Genomic DNA, 12,246 nt, shown 5'->3' on the forward strand with positions numbered 1-12,246 from the left:
ACAGAAACAAAGAACGTAGTAATAGAAATGGCAGTTCCCCCTTTTTGGAACTACAGAAAAAAAGAATGTTTTAATAGAAATGGCAGTTCCTCTTTTATGGAACTATAAAAACAAAGAACATAGTAATAGAAATAGCAGTTCCCCTTTTTTGGAACTACAGAAAAAAAGAACGTAGTAATAGAAATGGCAGTTCCTCTTTTATGGAACTATAAAAACAAAGAACATAGTAATAGAAATGGCAGTTCCTCTTTTATGGAACTATAAAAACAAAGAACATAGTAATAGAAATGGCAGTTCCTCTTTTATGGAACTATAAAAACAAAGAACATAGTAATAGAAATGGCAGTTCCTCTTTTATGGAACTATAAAAACAAAGAACATAGTAATAGAAATGGCAGTTCCTTTTTTTTGGAACTACACAAACAATGACCGTAGTAATAGAACTGGCAGTTCCTATTTTTTGGAAATACACAAACAATGACCGTAGTAATAGAACTGGCAGTTCCTATTTTTTGGAACTACACAAACAATGACTGTAGTAATAGAAATGGCAGTTCCTATTTTTTGGAACTACACAAACAATGACTGTAGTAATAGAACTGGCAGTTCCTATTTTTTGGAACTACAGAAATAATGAACGTAGTAATATAACTGGCAGTTCCTATTTTTTGGAACTACACAAACAATGACCGTAGTAATAGAACTGGCAGTTCCTATTTTTTGGAACTACACAAACAATGACCATAGCAATAGAACTGGCAGTTCCTATTTTTTGGAACTACACAAACAATGACCATAGTAATAGAACTGGCAGTTCCTATTTTTTGGAACTACAGAAATAATGAACGTAGTAATAGAAATGGCAGGTCCTCTATTTTGGGACTGCAAGAATGTATTGCTCTATAATATTTTTTATACTTTTTCAATTATTTTTTTATATTTTTTTTTTATTATTATTATTTTTTTTTTTGGAGATTTTTTTTTCATTTTTTAAAAGATTTTTGGCTAATTAACAAATTGATATGGACTTATCAGAAACAAATACAGGACAAAAGCACCACTGGACTCAGCAGCACAGACACTGGCCAAAGCACCACTGGAATCAGCAGGACAGAGCACTGGAAAAAGTACTACTGCACTCAGCAGGACAAAGCACCACTTTAGTAAAGTTATCAGCAGGACAGAGCACCTCAACCTCCCTCTTCACTAACCACAGGGAGAATGAAGATGGCGGCAGCGAGCAGGGCATTTATAAGATCCGAGTCTCGCGAGATCCGACGCGAGACTTGGATGTCATAGCCTCGGTTTGGCTTCATTTGTCGCACGGAAGTTCCCGAACAGTGCTCGGATCCCCTCAGATCCCCACTGTTCGGGTGGGCTTGGATTAGCGAAATCCGAGCCCGCTCATCTCTATTTAAAAGGCAGGTTTTGACAACCCAAACACCTTAGCGTTTTGACAAATTATTTGAAGGTCCCATAAGGTGCAAACAGATTACCTACAGTACTATATATAGCTAATCAATCATTAAATAACTGGCTATTTACAATGTGAGGTAGTCCCAACAAGGGCTGATTTCCAAAGTATACTCATCATCCAAAGTATTTGAGATCCCTCCACTAATTCAGTGGCCCTGTACAGAGAGAACTAATCCACATCATTACCAGCCCCATGGAAGTTTGCAGACTTAAATTCCCTAACATTTCTAAACAGACTACTGGCTATTTGTCCAAAAATCAAATTACCCACGCAGTGGTATGTTTGGGGAGTGTGGTAGTCAACACATGCAAGTATGGAGCAAATCAGCAAACTCCACACAGATGAAGCTATAATCAGGACTCTAACTCCTGACCTCAGTGCTGTGAGAGCAAAGTGCTCACCACTAGGCCACTGAGAAATTCCACATCCCTATACCAAAAACAAACATTTGTGACAGGTCATGTGCAATGCTTTGTGTTCATCATGTTTAGCTCCTTGCTTTGGTAGTAGCTAATATTTGTGTCTGCTGGCAATGCTAAGTTTATTAAACATGTATGATCAGCTGATTGTCATAATACTATTGGTTTATTAAGCTGCTGATTGTGTCAACGTGTCAACAATAGCCTGTTTTTTTTGTCTTGTTTCCAACAGTCCGGGCACGTTGGGAACGGTGGCAACGCCGTCAGACGGTGAGGGAGGCGGAGGAGGATGCGGAGCAGGACCAGCTGCAGCATGTGGGAGCCTAGGCGGAGGATGAAGCGGAAGCCTCCCCAGAGACCCAGAGGTCGACCAGGAGGCCGAAAGGCAGCTGCTGGTGCCTCTAGCGGATGAGGCATTAGGAGATAGTAAGTCTTTTCAAGACAAAGTTTTTGGATTTTGATACCACTGCAATGTGCATAAAATTGTAACTAATCCCTGCTGGAACACATGTTGATTAAAAAGTGACATTTATGACACAGGTTGCAATGATAATGGACATCCAAATGTGAGTTTGTGTAAACAAGAAAAGAACAGCCATCTTAACACATGGTCACACAGGGCAGGGGCAACATGTACAGATGGTCCCGATTGACTTGTCAACTTCTCAGTATATAGTGTTATCGATTTACCATGAAATTATCAAACAAATCTCTTGCAATAAAGCGAGTTAACGTTTGGGTTGAACACTTCATTATTCCTTAAATTTTATATATTATTTAGTACTGTACCACCTCTGTCTGTAGGTATGATTAAACAAATGATTTTGCAATTAGATTTGAACATATTTGCTTAGCAAAATAAAGGGACATGTTAGATTTTCAAAACGTTTATAGATTAATGTCTGCTATTCAGCAGACGTTTTATTTGGCAAACACTGAATTTGTGGGAGTTTTCAATAAGTATGATATAAATTTTCGGTAAAATTTTCAACTGTTTGCTGTGAGTTATTGTGTAGGTAGGGCCTCAGTGTAGTGTTTTTGCCTGGGGACAATAATGCTGTTAAGACCACCCTGTCCACGGCCCTCTCCCGGGACACATCAGAATGTAGTACATCTCTAAAAATGCGACACCAAAGCCTTATCAACGTGTAATGTGCGTCCAAATGGTTTTGTAGCCAGAGGCCTAACATTTTAAATTAATGTAACAGTACACATGTCTCATTCCTGTTTGTTTGGCAAAATAGGTTTACATGTATTTAATGTTTTTTTTTCTGGTTTCTTTCAGTACACATGGAGGAAGCTGATAGTTGCCCCCCCCCCACCAACATTGTCTAAAATCAGGGCTGAAATTTCAGTATATTTGGAAAAAAATAAAAGACCTGCAAAAAGAGCAGGATCAATGTTTTGCAGAGCTGGAGGCCAAAATGGACTACTGGTCTACATTATATGACTAATTTTTTTTGTTTTTTTTTCTTGTAAATAGTTTCACACAATAATGTACATATGTTTATATTTGTGAATATTTTTCAATTTATATATATTTTTTTTACAAAAAAACCTTGGTGTGTGTGTCTTTATTCATCTAATTATCCAACATGTGGGTGTAAGGACAAAAGAGATTGTATATAATAATCCAAAAAGAGTAATATTTAAATAAGATGGTTTGTTTAGAACTCCATCATCATTTCTCTAGCAGAAAAGAGGTTGTGATTTGCTGTTTGCATGTCATCCAAAAGGAACATGTGCCCTCCACCAACAAGCCGCCCCTGTAAGAAGTATGGCATCTGTAGGCCCTGTGTGCAAGATAAATTGCCAAAGGAGAAATGCCCTAGCTACTTTACAATTTCCCCAAATCATGTGTCATTGTAGTGATAGTCCAATGTTAAGTTCAAGTATCAGAGCTAAGCCAATCACACATTGAAGAGAACATGGAAACTGTACCCAGAAGTGGCGCCAGTGGTGTAAGGCAGTAGTGCAAGCATTGCAAAGCTCCATGGTACTGGAGTGTGGTGAGCGTTCTGTTTGGAGAAAGCAGAGTACATCACCTAACCTGTATGCCGTGGATCCAGATGAAAGTCTGTTTGCAGGCAATGTTGCATTTAACTCCAAGGAGGCTTTCCCCTATAACACCCCCCCCCCCCCACCTCTTAGTCCATTCATAGTAATAAATGTCAGCATGGACATAATAATGTGCATGTGAACTGTGGACCCTGAGGCTTTTCGAAAGTACCCCCCATAAAATGATTTTCTTACAATACAGGATAAAAATGGGGGCATAATTTACAATGTGGTTGAGCGTGTAGAACAAATCCAAATTAATAAATGAAACCATTGTGTGAAGTTCCTGTGTTTCTTGTTAGCAAAATGATTCCAGTCCACACAATGGTTGTGGGTATGCTTTGTATTTGAACTCATGACTGCTGTGTTGTGAGTCCAAAGTGCTAACCAGTGAGCTACCTGTGAGATTGGTGTTTTGGCAATAATTTTTGTGAATAATGAAGAGTACTATTCAGTGTCATTTGCCTGTGTAACACGCATGCTGTATTGTTGGTGTTCTATGTGCTTTTTCAAATCTCAGGTTGGGCTAGTGGGTAGCAATCCCACTTTCCCTAAAGTCATTCATGAGTTCAAATCCAGCCATAATTCCATTATCTGTGTGGAGGTTGTATACACTCGTGTGTGTGTTTATGGAAGAGTATGCTATGCATTTTCCTAAAAAGGCAGATGGGTTTACACAACATACATTTTGATATATTCATTATGTATGTGCTTTTAATGTAGTCATGTCTATGCATTTGGCGTACTATACTGCGACTTGAAATTCAAAACACAAAGGCCGTCAACAATGTGTGATTTAGTTTAAAGTGTGTATTACGCTAATTAATAGCAAACGATAAACATCGTTTACACTGTTCCACACTATTACGATTTGCCACTGATTAATCAGTACAGAGCAATCCCGTGAAAATAAGCCACAGGCATTGTGTTGTGTTATGTGTAAACAAACTGTTCGGCCCTCCCACATTGGGCGTGACGAATACATTGTTTAGCTTCCCGTCAATCGCTTGAGATCCGTCGCTTGTGCTGGTACCATGTTTAAAGATCCGCAGGTGGGTGTGTTTTATAGCGTTTGCGCTGCTTATTTCTGTCCCTTAAGTGTAGAGGACCACAGGAGGGTGTGTTTTTGCTCTTTGAGGTACTTATTTCACTCGCGTAAGTGTCTGCGTCACTCAAAGTATGCAACCTTGATGAATCGGGCCCCAGGTTCTCTAGGTGTACAGCTACCCTCCTTAAGCAGGTGGTTTTGATTTGGAACCTGATGTACGATTCCATACATTATGTGGGTTGGGACCTGGAGACTCCAATTTGGGGCAATGAGGGAGATTTAAGGGCAGATGATGACTTTGGCAAGAGGGAAGATAATAAGCTCTGTTTTGGACATGTTGAGCACTAGGTACCATTGAGACATCCATGTGGAGATAGCAGAAAGACAGTTGGTTACACGAGATAGTACAAAAGGAGAGTGGTCAGGAGAAGAGATATAGAGTTGGGTGTCATCAGCATGCAGGTGGTATTGAAGGCCGACTGAGCGAGTTAGTGCTCTAAGAGCAAAGACTTGTGGGACATCAACAGATAGTGGTAGTGGAGGCTAGGATGGGCCAGAGGTAGATACACTAAAGGAGTGGTTCGATAGATAGGAAGTGAACTAGGAACTGTGTCACAAAAGCCAATGGAATGAAGGGTGTATAGGAGAATAAGGTGCTCAATAGTGTCAAAAGCAGCAGAGAGGTCCAGGAGAATGAGTATGGAGAAATGACCTTTAGACTTTGCAGTAAGTAGAACATTGATCACTTTTGTGAGAGCATTTTCAGTGGAATTTTTGGGGCGTAAGCCTGATTGCAGAGAGCCAAGTATGGAATGGCAGGAGTGAAAGTGAGACAGGTGTTTGTTCTCTAATTGCTCAAGTAGTTTGTAGGCAAAGGGGAGGAGAGAAATAGGGTGGTCACACATGGACCCATCCTGCCACTGAACCCCGAGCCAAGTGACAGGTTCATTGTTTAATCTGGCAACACAAATGAGTCACTTAATCAGACAATATCCAGATATTAATCTTTTGACTTGAAAGGCTGGATCACTTATATTTACATTAAATATGACTACACATGGGGCATGGCCTGGTGTGAAATGGAGTAGGGTGCTTGCATCGGAGCTCCTCAGCCTTAATATCCGACGAAACTATCCTCCTGTGGTGCCGGCTGCTACAACTTACCTGGTCCTGTGGGGGAATCTCTTCTGTACTCCCCGGTCCAAGTCCAGGCTGTGGTCGCGGTTCAGGGCGGCTGTGAGTGGTGCTCATCCCCCGGAGCTGTGCTGTGGCTGGAGTCACACGCGCAGGAAGGAGCTGTGCATTCATTCATCCATCCGGCGGTGCTTGGACTGCTGATCCGCGGTGATTAAAAAATTGCCAGTCCGTTGAGGAGGCTGTTAGGTGGTGAGCGGTTGCCTCTCTGCTGCTGGAGGAGTCTCTGGGTCCTGGAGTTCCCGCCGTGGAGCGGGCCGCGGCGCCATCTTGGACATAACTGTCGGTGAAATAAAAACTGGCATACAGACTCACAGCACTGGAGGGGTGGCTGACACAATAACAATCTCTATCTGCAGCAGTAAAAAACCCTGTTCTTGGAGCAGTAAGGTGAATATACTCTGTCTGGAAGCTCTTTCTCCCTGTCATCTGTATGTGGAAAATACTCTGTGCTGCTGTTGCTGCTGCTTGGAAGCCCTTTCTTCTTGTCATCTCTCTGAGTGTGTATTTTGGCTGGACTGTGTGCAGTAATTGGTCCTTCACTGGTCAAATTCTGGTTATACTACCAGTTGCTGCTGGACACTCTGCTGTGCCCCCTTTTTGTATCTAAAGTTACATATACAACATTTAGGGGTGCACCCGTCAGCACCGGTGAATAGAAAGGCCCAGTATGGGTAAACATTCTGCAAATACCACTGCTGCGGGCAGATTGGAGAAATATGCCCGTTCTAATCCTGCCGTGGCCTCGGGAGGGGCTCCTGCTTCTGAACTGCAGGCACCCCAGTCTTCCAAAGATACGGATTCACCTGCTGATTCTACTCTTCAGGAGGTCCTGAAAGCTATTGCTGCCTCTGAAAAGAAGGTAATGGATAAAATTGGAGAGGTGCAGGTTGACCTGTCGTTGATGCGGCAGGATTTTCAGAAGATTCGTGAGCGTGTGGCCGAGACGGAGGCCCGCATCTCAATATTAGAGGATACTACAGTTCCTCTGCCTCAGAAGGTTGCTGGTTTGGAGGCTCAGATGGTGTCGGTTAAACAAAAAATGTCAGACATGGAGGGCCGCCTCAGGCGCAGCAATGTTCGGCTGGTGGGTCTCCCTGAAAAGGCAGAGAGTGATGCTCCGGAGACATTCTTGGAGAATTGGATGATCCAGACATTCGGCAGAGGGGAGTTCACGGCCCAGTTTGCGGTGGAGAGGGCGCATCGGATTCCGACTCAGAGGCCGCCTCCGGGTGCGCAGCCGCGCACATTTATTGCTAAACTGCTACACTATAAGGACCGGGATACAATTCTGCACCTGGCTCGGACCAAGGGCCCCTTAATGTATCAAAACCAAAGAGTGGCTGTATTTCCTGACTTCTCGGTGGATGTACAAAAGAGCAGAGCTCAGTTTATACAGATGAAGCGTCGCCTTCGTGAGATGCAATTGCCGTATGCTATGCTTTTCCCGGCTAAATTGCGTGTGGTTGCAGATGGAACTACCCTTTTCTTTGGATCGCCATCGGAGGCGACTCACTGGATAGATAGAAGAGCTCCTGGAGGTCTTCGTCCGGATTGAAGATGCTTCTGGTGACGTATCGACCTCTTGGACTGAAATGATGCTATTAAAAATTATATGCCTTGATAGCTTTAATGTTTGAAAGATAAGCTCAGTGGATGTATATCACTTTGATTTATGTCTATACATATTGAAATGCTTTGATTAATATAGAAGTTACTGAGTGTTTACGAAGGTGTCAATTATAAGGTGATATTTCTGGGAAAACCTTTTTCGGATCTTATATTTGGTGCTAGTGGATTGGGTGGATATGGGGTACTGGAGGAGTAGTAGGGTAAAGTTATCGGCTGGGGGGGCTTCCCTTGCTTAAAGGGTCGCGATCTCCCTCTCCTTTTTTTAGTGTATACTGGTGTTTCCATAAATACGTGGAGATAGCTGTGTGCATTGTGTGGGTAATGGGATCCAAGTATGTCTAAGTTGGGGGTGGATGTACGGGGAGGGGGGTTGTTTGGATAGGGTAGGGAGGGGTAGGGTTGTTAGAGTTCAATGCAGTGTCAAGTGTGATATTTTTTCTCTATGCAAATGCTTTCAGATGGTGAAATTGATTATTCTGGTATATGCTAATGCGGTTGACTGGTGGCTGGGTGTCTGCCTGGGCTGGAGGGGGTTGATTTCTATGTGAAAATGTCTCATTTGTATTCCCTTGTGTTATGGTGACTGGGAAGTTGAATAGGGGGTCTATTAAAATCCTGACTTGGAATGTTCGTGGTCTAAATGATAAAATTAAACGGTCTTTGGTCATATCCCAATTAAAAAAGTATGGGGCGGATGTTATATGTCTAACTGAAACACATTTAGTGGGAGGTAAAGTGTTGGCCCTTAAGAAACCGTGGGTTGGATGGGCATATCATGCTACTCATACGGGTCATTCTAGAGGGGTATCTCTCCTTATACGTAAAAAAGTAAATTTTATTTTGGAAATGGTGGAGTCGGACCCATTAGGTAGATATGTTTTTGTAAGGGGCATCTTTGACTCTAAGCGTATAAACTTACTGTCAGTTTATGTTCCCCCCCCTTACAGTGGTGAGGTTCTAAAAAAGTGTGGTGAATTTATCTCTCTCTCACCTGATACTCCTGTGATTTGCTGTGGGGATTTCAATAATGTGCTGGATTCTAATATTGATAGGTGGAGGGAGGTGGGTGATACTACACATGCCAAAAAAAAATCGAAATTTGCTGATTTGGTGGAAGAGATGGGTTTGGTGGATGTGTGGCGTCTGAGGCATCCGGCAGAGGTCTGTTTCTCCTGTTATTCCACTTCATATAATGCTTTTTCCCGAATTGATTTAGGACTTGTATCAAAGGAGTTACTGCCGGCTGTCTCCGATGCTGCATATTTACCAAGGGGGATTTCAGATCATTCTCCATTGGTATTAACAGGTAAACTTAATGTTTCTCGAGGTCAAGCATTTTGGAGGCTTAATCCCTTTTGGTTGACATTATTGCAGGATGGAAATACTTTAGAATCCCAATGGGAAGAGTACTTTGCTACCAATGCGGACACGGCGACCCCGCCTCTTGTCTGGGACTCATTCAAGGCTTTTTTAAGAGGTTCCTTAATAAGAAGTATTAACTGTTTCAAAAGAGAGGCTAGGTTGAGAGGTGATAGATTGGAAAAAGAGGTTGTGCGGTTGGAGGAGGTGTATCTCTCTTCTCGTGTGGCTTCTGATAGGACGGCTTGGTTAACGGTACAGAGAGAATGGTCAGATTATTTATTAGATAAATCAAGGCGTAAGTTGTTATTTGCTAAACATACTCAATACTTTAAAGCGGATAAATGTGGTAGGTTTTTAGCTTATTTAGCTGGGTCAGAAAGAGCGGCGGCTGCAGTGGCGGGGATTACAGATACTTTGGGTGTTGTACATACCTTGACTGAAGAGATCAGTGATGTTTTTTATGTGTATTTCAAAGATGCTTATGCGTCAAGAGCTGAGTACTCAGACTTTGATTTGGACACGTACTTGGCGGCTGTTTCCTTGCCTGAATTGAGCGCAGACGGTAGAGAAAGTTTGGACCTGTCAATTACTGATGAGGAGATTGTAGCTGCGATAGCCTCGTTTCCAAATGGCAGGGCTCTGGGCATAGATGGGATACCCTTAGAGTTGTATAAGAAGCATCTGGGGTTCTTTGTGCCTCACTTGAAAGATATGTTTACAAGCTTTAGAGATCAGGGGTGTGTGTCTCCGTCTATGTCTGAAGCCCTTATAGTTCTTATCCCTAAATCGGGAAAGGATCCCTTGTTTCCAGAATCATACAGACCTATATCGCTATTGACAACGGATATTAAGATTTTGGCAAAATTTTTGGCAACACGTTTAAATCGGGTAATTAGTGAGATTGTACATCCTGACCAAACTGGGTTTATGCCGGGAAAATCTACGGCTATAAATTTGCGTAGGCTTTTTTGTCACCTGCAGTTGCCCCACCCTGCGGAGGAGGAGGCGGTGGTGGTGTCCTTAGATGCTGCTAGGGCCTTTGACTCTGTGGAGTGGAGGTATCTGTGGGCAGTGCTGTTGAAATTTGGGTTTGGACCGGTTTTTATTCAATGGGTTCGACTGCTGTACTCCTCCCCTACAGCTAGAGTCTGTGTAAATGGCTTTGTGTCCCGTCAATTTGTTATGGGCAGAGGTACCAGACAGGGGTGCCCTTTGTCCCCCACTCTATTTGCCTTGGCCATAGAGCCGTTGGCATGTATGATTAGAATGCAGTCAGATATTACTGGATTGAGGATAGGCTGCAGGACGGACAAGATTGCCCTTTATGCAGATGATATGCTGCTCTTTTTGTCATATCCTGATAAATCGCTGCCAACTTTACTCAGTGTGGTCTCGGTGTTTGGCAGGTACTCTGGGTTTTTGATTAATTGGGACAAATCCAGTGTAACTCCGATTAAGGGTGCTTGTCCTATGGGTCAAGTTTTGCAGACTTCTCTTAAATGGATCCCGGTATTTAAATATCTTGGTGTCTGGATCTCTAGTGATATGGGTCAATATATCCAGCGTAATGTCCAACCTCAGATTGATTATCTTAGGAGCCGGATTGGGGTATGGAAGCAGCTCCCACTGTCGGTCACAGGTAGAATTAACCTGGTCAAAATGATAATCCAACCAAAGTTTTTGTATGTTTTACAGCAGTCACCGGTGTATATTCCTCATAGCACATTTCGATACATTGAGCGTCTCATGGCTTCTTTGGTGTGGGCAGGCAGGAGAGCAAGAGTTAAGCTTACTACTTTATATCGTTCTCGAGGGTCGGGGGGTTTGGCTTTGCCGAATCTACGGCTTTATTATTTTGCTTCCCAGTTAACGCATATTGAGGTATGGTTCCGGTCGCGGTTGGGTGTAGATTTGCATGATTTTTTAGTCTCTGAGACAGGATCTAATCATACACGTGTGCAGTTTCTTCTGGCTGGAAGAAAGGTTGGGAGGGACCTCCCCTTGTTAATCCAGGCTATGAAGGTTTGGTGACTGTCAGCCCAGATTGGGGGTGGATTGGGTTTAGATCTGTGCACTCCACTCTGGGATAACTTGGATTTTGGAGAAATGATTAGGATGGAGGGAGCTGGAGCCTGGCGAATCTACAATATAATACATATTGGGCAACTGTATGAAAATGGGGTATTATATTCATTTGAGCAACTTCAAAGGTTATATGAGCTACCTAGGGTTTACTTTTATAGATACTTGCAGTTAAGACATGCTCTGGCCTCGCAGTTTCGGGGAGCTGCCCCAAGCTTTAGTGCAGACTCCTTAAGGGTGCTACTGTCCAGGGTGGGCCAAAGACGGCAAATCTCTTATTTGTATTCAATATTGGTGGAAGGATCTGGTGAAGGGGGCTTGCCGGAGCTGCGATGCAGGTGGGAGGGGGATTTGGGGAGACTTAGTGACAAGGCAAGGGATATAGTGTTGTGTAGCTCGAAAGAGGTCACTGCATCAGTCAGATTTCGCCAGGTACAGTTTTTTCTGTTGCACAGAGCATATCTCACCCCTCTTCGGCTTTCTAAATTTAGTGGGGGTCAGAGGGTGTTGTGTCCCAAGTGTAAGAGTGAAAAAGGAGACTTTTGGCATATGCTCTGGGAGTGTCCGCTGATTTCATCCTTTTGGGAAGAGGTGGAGGATTGTATTAAAAGATTGGAGGTGGGAGTAGTGGCCTTGACTCCAAAACTTTGTATATTCGGTCTAGGCTTGAACAAAAAAACCCGTAGACTTATTAGACTGCTTATCAACACGTTACTTATGTTGGCAAAGGTGATGATAGCTAGGAAATGGATGGCACCAGAAGGTCCGACTTTGAGTAGCTGGATTGACCTTGTTAACGATACAGTCGGTCATGAAAGGTTCATGTATACCAGCAGGAACCTAGTGGATAAGTATGAAAGAATATGGTACAGGTGGAGGATATCCCCGTATGTCACGGAAGGATTAAGGGAGGTGGAGCTCTCCTAATGTAATGCTCGGGGCAGACATCCAGCCGCTTATTATTGTGTTATTAA

At 42.9% G+C, this 12,246-nt stretch overlaps 1 protein-coding gene across 2 annotated transcripts in view; it reads right to left on the reverse strand.

Moving 5' to 3' along the window:
- SLC12A4 (solute carrier family 12 member 4) overlaps positions 1-12,246 on the reverse strand; it is a 1,264,335-nt gene that overhangs the window by 751,269 nt on the left and 500,820 nt on the right. The gene's annotated exons all lie outside the window — the stretch shown is intronic.

Source organism: Mixophyes fleayi, chromosome 10 (assembly GCF_038048845.1).
Source record: "Mixophyes fleayi isolate aMixFle1 chromosome 10, aMixFle1.hap1, whole genome shotgun sequence".
Classification (NCBI taxonomy): Eukaryota; Metazoa; Chordata; class Amphibia; order Anura; family Limnodynastidae; genus Mixophyes; species Mixophyes fleayi.